Source organism: Micromys minutus (assembly GCF_963924665.1).
Source record: "Micromys minutus genome assembly, chromosome: 6".
Taxonomy (NCBI): Eukaryota; Metazoa; Chordata; class Mammalia; order Rodentia; family Muridae; genus Micromys; species Micromys minutus.
The window spans coordinates 82013674-82027107 of NC_137975.1; positions in this window are offsets into that span (position 1 = coordinate 82013674).

Below are 13434 nucleotides of genomic sequence, written 5' to 3' on the forward strand. Positions count from 1 at the left end.
TATATACACTGGTCCAGTTTAATATTTTGCCCTTCCTCTAGTGCATTCTGTTTAGAAAATAAGACCCAGAACTTGGGGAATTATATTCATTAAAGCAAGAAATGTCTAAAATCCAGATCTTTAAGGATTGATTTAGTTTTATATAAATAAACTGTAATGCAAGGATAAATCAGGGGGAAAATAGAATACTTAGGAGAAATATGTCCCATTTGTCCTGTAGGTCTGACACCTCCAGATATTATAGATACTAGGAATTCATCTGTCTAGTAAGAAATGTAACAGAAAAAAAATAATAAAAATCCAATATGTATTGGATGACGGAGATATGTCTTGGTAGTAAAGCACTTGCCTAATGGGTGAGACTATAGGTTTGATCCACAATACTAGTATATAAATAAAACCAATATTTTTAGGGTCTGAAAATGAACAAAATAGTAAAGAAAATATTTATAAACTATCAGAAACGAAAAAAAAAAACCAAAAAACTATGTAGCTTAAACATCCAGAGTATAATTCCTTTATTACCATTCTAGAATTGGGTTATTCAAGGTCTAGGGTTGATTTCCTCTGAGGCCTGTCTCCCTTGCTTCTAGATGTTACCTTGCGTCTTATCATGACACTCTTCCACTATTCCTTTCCATGTGCTTGTGTTCTAATTTCCGATTGTAAGGACATTACATTAATTTATATATTAAAGACCATAGTTTCCAGCCAGAAAGCTGGCCTGGTAGGTGAAGGTACATGCCACCTAGCTTGCCATCCTGAATCTATTACCTATACCACATACTGGGAGGAGAGAACCAAGTCCTACAAGTTTTCCTCTGACCTCAGCATGGCCACATATCTAAAATAAAAATAGTAAACAAAGTAATTAAAACTAAAAAGTATTCTATTATCAGTTACTTTTTTCTTTTAATTATTTTTATAACGTTTTTTGTTATGTGACTTTGTTCTGTTGTTGTTGTTGTTGTTATTGTTGGGTTCTTTTGTCATTGTTTTTGTTTTTTTGGTTTTATTTTTGGACATGGTTTCATGTAACCCAGGGCTAACCTGCAATTCATTATATAGCCAAAAATGACTTTAATTTTCTTTCCCCCTGCTTAGAAGATATGCATGGACCACTACACCATGTTTATGTGGTCCTGGGGATCGAACCCAGGATATTGTGTATACTAAGCAAACACTCTACACACTGAATTATAGCCTTTACCCCAGTTGCCTTTTTTAAAGACTCAATTTTGAGGTGATGAAGTCTCACACTTCAATAGATGAATTAACAGAGCAATATAATACATCTCCTTACAGACAAAAGGGGAAAGATTTTCCTTATTAGTTTGATTTGGAAGTGTGGAAGGCAGCTGGTGGTGGGCATCACTGTTGTAATGCCTAGTGGCCTTAGAAGAATGTACACAGTATAAGGGCTGAACAACATGAGATTGTATTAGCCAGAGGGAAACTAGTGTAGCATAGTAATTCTCGACTGTGGGAGACTTTGTAACCTAGAAGACAGTTGACATTTTTTTACTGTAACAATTAGAATTGCACTATTGGTATTTAGTGATTAGAGAATGGGTCTGCTGCTGAACATCCTACAATTCACAGCCCAGCTGACCCAAGGAATCAACAGAGCCTGTTCTCTATATCCATTTAATTTGCATCAAATCCACCAAATTTGCATTGTTTACCATGAAGTTAAGACTACAATGCTCATGGTCAATTTTATTTTAATTACATATGTTTATTTTTGTGTGGGGTGGGGGGTGCCATGAATGCATAGTGCTCCTGTAGAGGTCAGAGGACAAGGTATAGAAGTCAGTTCTTTTCTTCTACCATGTAAGATCCAGGGATTGAACTTTAGTTGTCAGGCTTGGCAGTGAATGTCTTTATTAAACCAACTGTCCAGTCCTATGATGATTGATCTTGTCACCTCGACTAGTCTAAAAGATTTGCTTCTGGGCAGGTCTGTGAGGGTATTTCCAGGAAAGGTTAGTTGAAGAGAGAAGACCAACCCCCTTAGTGTGTGCCATCTTCCAGCCAGCATCAGATGTAAAAAACACCACAGAAAAGCAGTGTTGCTTTGTCTGACACCTTCCCTTCTTGCTGGTGAGTATCTTTGCTGCCTCTGCTGCTATTATATTTTACAGACATCAGAACCCAGGGTCAGATTCACACTCCGGTGTGGATGGCAGACAGGAAGTTTCCCTGTTATCCTCAAAGCCTTAGGTAGGGATTACTGAGGCATCCAGGTTCATAGACTGAACAGTTATCATCCCATCCAGCATGCAGATGACCACTGTAAGACTACCTAGCCCATATCACATAGCCAATCTAATAAAATTGTTTCTATCATATATGTAGATATAGATAGATAGATATCCACTCTGTTCCTCTAGAAATTGCTGACTAATGAAATGCTTATGTCTATAAAGAACATATATGAACAATTCTCCTTTCACTATGCCCAAAATACTTTGTAACAACTACTTACACCACAATCATGCTGTATTAGACATTATAAGTCATTTAAAGATGATGTAAAGGATACAGGAGGATCTATGTAGGCTATATGCAAACACTACCCTACTTGATACAAAAGAGTTGAACATCTGTAGATTTTGACATTCAGAGGGAACTGATAGGGATGTAGGGGTATTCTGGAACAAGTCTCCCTCTGATAATAAGAGCTTGGTTTTAGGGGGCACCAATACAGATAAGACACTAAACAGTTCCATCCCCCAATCAATGCCTTCTGTTAACCTTTCATGACCCCACCACTTCTTCTTACTCCTATCTCAAACTCTTAAACTACTCACCTGTTCGTCAATTATAAAATCTTATTAATAGTAGAGGATTTATTATAAATGGGTCCTATAGTCTTTGGGGATTGGCTTTTTTGCTCAGAGTTCCCTGTTGTTATGTTCATTAGTGGTTTTTATGGAACTCTGTCTTCTGTCAGCAGGAGACCCTCACAAGATTGTCCATTAATATTCCCTTATGAAGAGGAGGGAAAACTCACATGTCCAAGCACAAGGGACTAATAAGGAAGCACCCTAGTCATCTGAGTCTTCAATCTTTCTCAAAATATACGTCATTAATTACTGTGGGAGTGGGATAGTAGCTTTTCTTCAGTAATGCAACTGCCTATAAGTTGTCCATGTTCCTGTATGTAACCCTTTACTCATGCTCCTGTAAGTAACTTTAAATAAACTCATACTTGGATGAAATATATTTTTGTCTGTTGCTATGTTTTGTCAGAAATGAATATATGTTTGTTCACATCTTCTTTGGAAAAGTTAATGAACAATAGCTCATTTGTTTTTATTGTAGAGTAGTATTCTATCATATGGATATACCATAGTTTTCTTAACTCATCTACTGAATTAGTTTCTGGACTGTGTCCACATGTTATAAATGAGCTGCTATGAACATTCATGTATTGCTTATTGTATAAAAATAAGATCATTTCACACAGGCAAATTACTAGATACTATGGTAATTACATTTCATTATTTTAAAAACTGACCAGCTGTCTCCTTGCAATGGCTTTGTAACTTCAGAATTTACTGTATTAAATCCCTGTCATGCTTTAATCTTGCCAACCCAGGATTTGAATTAGATAAGATACTCAGATTTGTGAGGGCATTTCCAAGATGGATTAACAGAGAAGACAGTGCCCCGAGTTGAATGATGTCTTTCAAGCACAAGAAGTCTATGGGAAATTCTGTGCCTCCTGCCTTTGCTTCTTGCTGGTGAATTTGTCTACCCCATTGTTGCAGTTGCTGATATTGTTGTCTTTTGATCCTGCAGCCAGGATATAGCTTTTTCAGAAATCTTCCAGAAAACCATGTTTAAGCTAATGCTGAGGCATTTAGCATCTTGGATTGAACAGCTACTGGCTTCTTAATAATTTATTAAGTTCCTTTAATTTATAAGCCATCTATTTAATTGATTAATTAATTAAGATCTACTTCATCTTTAGATAGAGAATTTAGTACTAATATAATTGTCTATTTCTGTTTTAAATACCTGTATCTACAGCACTCTATATGTTGGGCTTTGACTCCTGACTAATGTTGTAGGACAAAAGGTTTAAACTCTAAACTTGATCTGTAAGTTTTATTCACCCAATGTAATTGTCATTGCAGAGGCTTACTGCTGAAGAAGCTCACCCTTTCTAGTTTGTTCTGAACTCTGCTGGCAGGTTTAATTCAGCTGTTCTGGCTCAAACTCCTTCCCAGGCTGACTAATTCAAATTGGTCTTTCTCAGCTTTTCACTGAATTGCTCTGCTTGATCTCAAGCTAACTGACAATTTGTTTTAATCTTCTGGCTCCTTCTTATTCTCTCGCTTCAGCTGCCTCTGCTGACCTGCACTGCATGAACTGCAGAAACTGAACAGAACTCACAAACTCCACTGCTCTCCACTGCACTGCACAAATCGCCCTGACTGAACTGATTCACCCAACTCAACTCTACTGCACTAACTGAGTGTACGCAACTGAACTGAATAGAACTGATACAACTGGACTGCACTCAGTGAACTGCCCTCTGTCTCTGAACTGCTCTTAAGAAGCTTTTCTTTCTTGTCTGTTCCCATGAAAGGGGCATGTTCTATCTCTGACTCATTCTTGCAAATCTTTCTCAGATTTGTTTTTACCTGTTCTTCAATTAGACATCACTTTCAAACATGGCTACTTCCTTCTACAAACTCAATTTACTTTCATTGTCAGGGATTAAAGAAGTGTACTAAGGGCATGTCTGTATTCCAGCCAGATCATACTATAATCTAGGGCATGTTTACAGTCCAACTGGATCATATAAACCTAGAAGGTCTTTGGATGTGAGAGCAGCCATGTTTCTGGTTAAAAAACCTCTACATGACTGTCTTAACTATGGCTAAAAGATCAATGAAATGGTCATATTGTGGCTACGTTTCATTGAGATAGAAGAATTAGAGCAGGAGAAAGCCTACAAACTATCTTCATTTGCCTTCCTTCCCCTTTAGGTTTTATACCAGTTTTCTGGCTTGGACAAGAAACAGGCCATAAGCACTAAAATTTGAAGTAAAAAATCATTTAAGATCAACCTCTGCTGGGCATGTGACAACAGAATACCTGTTTTTCTACTTGAATGAAATGATATTCAGTCAATCTTCTATAGAGAGCATAAGAGAAGCATCAGGTTACAAGCAGAACTGGAAGGCAGTTTAGAGAGACCTGAGATTTCTAGGGACTTCCTAAGATTAATCATCTTGACTTAGGAATATACCAGTCTACTAGTAGACTCATACAATTATAGTGTTTTCATTCTGAGTTTGTTTTAAATTCATTTTTGTTTTTTGAAATGGGATCTCTTGAGGAGAGGCCCTTAGTCCTGTGAAGGCTTGATGCCCTAGTATAGGAAAATGCCAGGGCAGAGAGGTAGAAAGGAAGTGGGGCAGGGGGATGGGATAGGGGAATTCCGGAGGGGAAACCAAGAAAGTAGATAACACTTGAAATGTAAATAAAATATGCAATTAAAAAAAGAAGAAATGGGATCTCTTTTTGTTACCCAGGCTTGTCTTAAACTCCTGAACACAAGCAATTCTTCTGTCTCAGCCTCCCAAGCTGCTTGGACTTCTAGCACATGCCATCACACATTCGGGTGTCGATGAAAGGGGTGGAGCATTAAAAAATAATTGAGGACCTTTATTTACCTTACATGAATCATTCATATAGCTTTGTATTAAGTAGAACTGTACCTTGAAGCAAATGGGTATTGAAAGAATAAGATCCACACCATATGCCTGTGTATCTATCTCCTAAGAAGTATGTGTTGTATACCTAAATTCATTTGTCTCCTGCCCCTTCGTTTTCTGACAGTCTCTGTTTATTAATGCACAGAAACACATGAGAAGCACCTTGGAATTATTACTACACCATTCAATTTGAATCTGCTTTGGCGAAGCTCAGCCTCATTTTTCCGTTCATGGCAGAAAACCCAGAGGAGAAAATCATATGATGTGTTAAGTCTTTTTTTGGCTGCTATTTTCAACATTCTCCTTTAATACATTTGAGAATGTATTCATATCCATGCCTCCCTTTGTGCCATTAATTAAAGCAGCCCTGCCCAATAAAAGTAGATCCCCCAATAACATAAAACACTAGAGATGAAGTAATACATCGTTCTTTAAATTAGATGAGGTAATAAAGATTCTAGAATGCTCATGGAAAGTTACCAGTACCTGGCTACTAGTCTGGTCCCTATAACTACCTCAAGGTTAAGATACTGGTCTCTTTTTAAATTCTGAGTCCCATCCTATCAGAGACCGTACCTTTTGTACTAACATGCTTAACATGTTCAAGATGCCACAATAAATCTCAAGCTCTTTCAGTTGTGGCACACTTCATCAGGTAATGATGTCTACTCTCCCATCTTGCATTTGATACATAGTAGAGGTATTATAAAGGGGTCCTTTATAAGCTAAAATTATAAAGGAAAGAAATTGAATAATCCTATGCACTGCAGAATCTTTGGATCTCCTGGAATAATCAGTAAAAAAAAAAAAATTCAATCCTAATGATTTTTAAATGCTTTATATCATTCTTTTGTTTGAAGATTTGTTTGTTCATTTAATAGGACTGTGTCCTTGCCTTCCTGGGTATTGCATGTGTGTGTGTGTGTGTGTGTGTGTGTGTTCAGGTGTGCATTGTTTCTCTTCATCTTTTGTTTTCAGGACTTTTTCTTGTGATTGTAAAATGGAAGTTTTATACTCCACATCACAAGAAACCATTGGTTTTGCCTGAGTAAATGAACCTCCTGCTCTCTTTGGGTGAGGGTGTTCTGAACCACTCACAAGGCCATTTCTAAAGGGGGGTTATTGACAAGGAACCATAATACAGGCAAGGAGGGTTAGAGATGCTGGGAAATTAAAGAAGTCTTGTGTAACCATTGGCAGATGCAGCATGCTTTATTCATTCCAGGCAAAGGCCTCAAGGACATTTCTACAGCAGTTACACAACAGTAACATCTTGCAATAACTGGCTATATAATGAGTTACATAGCATCATGTTTATTGTTTACATGATTCCCCAGATATGTCCTCTTAACTAAGTCATTACAGATATCCATACCTATGACATTTTTCTAAACCTTTATTCAGGGCTTTATTCCCTTTAGTCCACACCTTTTAAAAAACAGACACTTTATTAAAAGGGGCCCATAGGGACATTCCTTTGACTCATATTGTACAATAATAGTACAGGGAAGAACACATAACAATGAAATGAGTTATACTTCTATGGTTGGGATGGATCACTTTAGCCTAGGAAGAATGAGGTCCTACTATTGTTTTAACATTGACAAAATGAAGTGTTTTACATCATGCTTGCAGCTAACCATAAGACTGAGCATGAGGACCCCCTCCCCAATGGAGGAGTTAGAGAAAAGACTGAAAAGGCTGAAGGAGTTTGCAACCTCACAGGAAGAAGAACAATATCAACCAACCAGAACCCCCAGAGCTTCCAGGGACCAAACCACCAACCAAAGAGTACACATGGAGGGCCCATGGCTCCAAGTGCACATGTAGCAGAGGATGGCATTGCCTGGCATCAATAGGAAGAGAAGCCCTTGGTCCTGGGAAGGCTCATTTCCCCAGTGTAGGGGAATGCTAGGGTGTTGAAGTGGGAGTGGGTGGGTGGGAGAGGGAGCATCCTCATAGAAACAGGGGAAGGGGGTGTGGGAGATGGGGAAACCGAAAAAGGGAATAACATTTGAAATGTAAATACATATGCTATCCAATAAAAAAAAGTTTAAATGTTTCACATCTATACAAGATTTACTCTTGGGGACCCTCTAAGGATAACTTTTGTTTTCCTATTGTCTTTTTTGTTGAGTATTTTGAGTCCTATAAAGTGGTATATCAATGGTTGGTCCTTCATGTAAATCTTGGTTGTTGAACACCAAGAAAATAGTGTCCAAAAGTTGAATGTATCGGGTATAAGGTTCCTGTAGTACTGAAAATTCTTGAACAAGAATAGCCGTTTTGGGTTAATAAGTTCTAGAAAAAGTTTTGGAGTCATAAAAATAAAAACACAATAGTAACTTGGACATTTTCATCTTGAGATCATCAGCCAAGAAAGCTACAAAGCAACAGAATTTATTTTAACTTATGGTAAGCTCCATTTCATGGCCCATACATCTCACAGGTACTTTTAAAAATAATAATAATAATAATGACACAAAGTTATGTAAACATGAAGATGAGATGGAACATATTGCCTAACATGTCACTTAATCATCTTGATTAACGATGTCATCAAGATAAAGTTGAAATGGGGGACCTATAGGAGACTCCAGCATGGATTGTATTGCCAAGCTATAAATGCAATGTATTTATAGATGAGACTTCACTGGTAGGTTTTGTTTGTCTGTTTGATTGAGTTTTATTTTAAACTCTGATACACTGTTTTACAGTATATATTTCCTTATTTTCATAGGGGTCTTAAGAGTTTTCTGACATCTGTGCCATCAATACTGTCCAACTATCAAAGGGAACGGACACATGGAGATGGCTAGACTGGGAAAGCTCATGTGAATTTGCAGCAGCCCAAGGAAAACTTGGAAAACTACAAATCTCAGATAGGCTATAAACAATAGATTTCCAGGGGCTAGACAAGCTGGTGCCAGAGGGTTGCTACAACAGCTACAGGAGAAAAGCAAGGAAACTGCTTGATCAAGAGGCTGGAGAGGCAGCCTATGCTGGGTCTTAATGCCTATGCTTTCTGCCCCATCTCAGAAGTGGTTGCTATTAGACTTCTTGTGCCAGGTCCACCTGTTCTCTTGATACTTATCTCAGAAAACATATTTTTTCCTTTTCTTAGCCTCTCCCTCCTTTGGCACATTCAAGGATCTCCAGATGGATGGTCCTGTTGGTTTTGTCCACCCAAACACCAATAAAATTATCTTTCATATTAGATTCATTCTTAAGTTAATTTATTTACAAGGCCACTAAGTTACAAAAGGAACCCTCTGCTCCCCAGTAGCCTTATGACGTCTTCCTAATGTTTCAAGGGTGTGTGAGAGATGAGAAAGTCATAGTTATCCAAACACTGTTTTCACAGAAAAATGGCTTGATTCCTCTTTTAGTTTGTTTTGCCATTCAGTGCCACAGAGCAGGAAGAACCTGTTGACTTTGTCCCATCTTTCTAATCTTTTCACAGGATGTTTTAAATTCTAAAGAGAAGCATCTAGAATGCTTACTCCTTTCCTCTGCACACTTGAATTAACTTGTAGAAAAAAAGCAATATGTTTGAAAAGGAAAATGAAGGTGCTGTTCTAGGAGGCTCCAGGTCAGAGAGATTGTTGAGAAAGAAAAGGTTGATAAAGCCTCTCTGCCAACATGACTGACTACCATAGTTTTTTTTTTTTTTTTTTTCCCAGTCGTTGTCTTATTGTAGCCTTTGAAGTCCTGTACCACACCTAGTCCCTTTCCTCTGTTTTCACTGTGGACTTCACTTTTACTTTTCACTTAATGAAGCCTCTCCACATGGCTCTCCTGCTGTGTACCTGCAGGGCTGCAACAACTCATATCTCAGGAGACCATGTGCAAGAGAGTTCAGAACTAAGCCCTTCCTTCTAATGCTGGAGAATAAGTGTTCAAGCACATGAGCATATGGGAAACACTTCAGGTCCAAACCATATTATCTAACAAATTATTGACAAATCCAAAATTAAAGTCAAATAAGCTTTTGTGGGTCAGATAATTAATTTCATTGGATGCTGTAATAAAACTTCCTGAATTAAAACAGAAAAATTGGACCAGAAGTCCAAAATTAAGGTGCCTCAGAGTAGTGGTTTCCTTGCAGGCTCTAATGAAGTCTCCTATGTTTTTCCTAGCATTTGTTTCCTGCTGGTAACTTTGGTGGTACACTTGACTTGTTTAGCATATGACCCTATTCTTTGTCTTTGACATCAACATACATACATACATACATGCATATATATATATATATATATATATATATATATATATATATATATATATATATATATATCCCTCTTTGTATAAACTTTATATAAATAAAGTTTTGGGGTCTCTGGTGATTTATTATGACCTCATCTAAACTTCATTATATCTATAAAGACTCAGTTTCCAAATAAAGTTACATTTATGGGCACCATTAGCTGGAGACTTGAATATGTCTCTTGGGTCATTTAATTTAATTCACAAATGGCAATTTCATCAAAGGGTTGATACAGTGATGGACACCAACTTCATTTAGAGGATTCTAATGATCTGTTGGCAAGGTAAGAAAGATGAGCCCAAGGGCAGATCTAGGAAGGCTAGATTTAACTATCAAAGAGTTCAGATGAGAACAAAAGAAAAGCTTAAGAAGAACTGGGTGTGGCTTTCTAAGGAAATGAAAATTTTCTCAGACTACCAAGAAAATCATATGGGGAAGAATAAAAATGAGTATATTGAGCACTTATAGTGCAGCAGCCACTGAACAGGACAGAACACTGCTGTATTGTTTCAATATTCCTCAAGCTGTAAGAAAAGGAAGTATCTACATTTTCTAGATAAGGAAGTTTGAACACCAGAAAGCTAAGTCACTTGTTTAAAGGTTACTTAGCAAATAAAGTGCAGTGCCAAGGATAGAACCCAACCCATATCTATCTTACAATAAAACTATGCCTTGTCGTTTACAGAGTAAACCTGCATGAAGTTAAATAATCATGGTGTATTTGCCATATGCTGTGTTTCTGATCCTAAGGTATGCCAGGCTAAATTCTGTCAACTCTCCTAAACTAAGGTACCTGTGGTCTGCATTTCCACCCAGAGAAAACAGTTTGAATAACTCATATCTCAGAAAGTGGGACTAAAGTTAACCTCCGGATCCATTTCCCAGTGACTTGCTGTTGAAGTACAATAATGTGTTAGAACCTGCTGGACTTTTTCAGGATCAGATGGTCAAGAGTGGTGGTTCATTTAAATCTGCATGTTTCTGATGACTAGTGAGGCTGATCATGTCCTTCTAATGGCTATCTTTCCAATTTTAATTTTTTTTCTCTCAAATACCTTATATCTTTTGCCTTCCCTCTGCCCTCTCCCTGCCCTGCCCCCACTGCCTTCCACATGCCCTTCCCTACCCCCTACTCCCAAAAAAGGAAAGAAAAGAAACACAGAATCGTGCTAAACTCCTTGCATTGGAATTTTTATAGCAAGAATAAAACTAATCCAATGAGACAATATAACATGTTTATATTAATACTTATATAATTGTTTCCTGCCGGTTTAATAGTTTTATTATTTTTCTTTTTATATATATTTTAATTATTTCTCATTTATAAAAATTTTGTTTTCTGATTTCCTATTTATAGCTGCTGGAAAGCAAAAAAAACAAAAAGCAAAAAACAAAACATATTGGTTCTTACAAATCTGTTCCTTATGTATTCCTGAAAGTTCTCTCTGGCCCCATAAGCTAGGTAATGCTCCCTTGCCTTTGTAATGCTGATATCAGTTCTTGTGTTTGTTTGCTTGCCCTTGTGTTGAAATCAAGGCACAGTATCAAACCAACCAAACTGCCACCTTGAAAGAGGGACAGAGATAGCAGTTGTCAGGTGCTGAGAGAGGGAGAAGCCCTCTCCTGGGGACATGGCTACTGTAGGCACCCACATCCTAGTGGATGGCTCCACACTCATATGTATATGGAAAGCACAATCTAGACATAGGGGCCATTAGCTTTATAAGAAAAAAAAAGGACATAAAATTGGGAGGGTAATGGTGGGTGGGAATGATCTTTAAAATTGTACAAAAATATAACAATTTCAGCAAGTAAATGAAAAACTGTTTTAATATTACCATTTGTGACTTGGTAACTAACTCTTAAACAGAGAATGATAATAATCTAAGGAGTTTCAGCCTTAATCTTTTTCCTTTCACAAGCTCTTTCTTGCATCCCAGAAATACAAAGATGTGAACTTGGGACTTTATCTTACTAAGAAGTAGAGTGCTTGTTGGCAGTTGTTTTTATATACAGATGACAAGTGTTTACTTATTTTAAGTTCCCCAGTACTAGGCCTAATATTAAGATGTGTGTGTGTTTGTACTCATGCTGTGCATAGGAATACAGCTGTTCTGTTTACTACTATTCTTTTGGAAAACAGGTGTTACAGGGTCTTGATATTGGTAAAACTAAAGGAAATGAAACTCTAACATTAAACTAAGGGGGGGGGGTGCTCATTTTGAAGGCCTGCTTAAAGACAGTCATCAGATCAACCCGATGTGTTGATCTCATTGCATCAAAATAAAACTTCTTGTTTATATGTATTTGGAAAATAGCTTCAAAGGTAAACAAATGAGCTGAAATCAAGGAGATTTAAATTGGGTGGAAACAGATACATCTGACTTCCATCCTAATTTTTGGTTGTGTTCTGGGCTGCAGAAAAGATCAGTCCATCTTAAAGCAATGACAGCTTCTAAATGCCTATATAATAAGGCTTAACTCTTCCATAAATAGTAAATTTGTTTAGAAAGTCAGGACAAATCTTCCCTATTTTATCATAGATATTTAAGTTATATGCCTGATTTTTGTGTTTTCAAATGCAGCTTTCTGGTTTACATTTGTATTATAGTTGCTTTATTAAAAGAAATGTTTTCTAAAGTTTATAAAGAAAAATAATACCAAAAGAAGCCACCAAGTAAGTAAAGAATATATAAGTTATAAAATTGTTTTTGGTAAAGAAAGATTTTTTAAAAAAACATAAAAAGCCTACATGTTTACAAGATAAGCTGTTGTTAAATGTCTAGAAAAAAAAATCTAAAATTTTTTCTAGACAAACTTAAAATGTAAGTTCAAAATTCTTTTGTTCTTTTTTTGTTTGTTTGTTTTTTTAATGTACTAACCTACTATAAAGATATTTTCACGTGTTTTCGGGCCTTTAATCTCCCCCAAACCTTCTTCCTTTGTAGCTGAAATTTATGATGACTGAAAAATAGGATATATCTTCTGATTAAACCAAGTTTCAGTGTGGGTTTGGAATTTTTTGTTTGGTTGTTGTTTTATTTTCCTGCTGGAATTGAACCCAGGGGCTCATGAATGGCAGGCAAGTACTCTAATGCTACTGGTCACAGCTTGGTTTCAGTTTTAATTGTTATGAGCTTAAATCGATTAAGGCAAAATATGGACAAAACATTACAAATCATTTCTTGACAGTCTAAAGTAAAAATGATCTTGCAACTTATCTTGATACTGAATCATATCTTATGAGAGAGAGAGAGAAGAAGAAGAAGAAGAAGAAGAAGAAGAAGAAGAAGAAGAAGAAGAAGAAGAAGAAGAAGAAGAAGAAGAAGAAGAAGAAGAAGAAGAAAAAAAAAAAAAAAAAAAAAAAAACCTTAGCTTTGAATGGAGGGTAGAAAACTCACTTAAGTTCACATTATAGTTTTGGCATTTAAA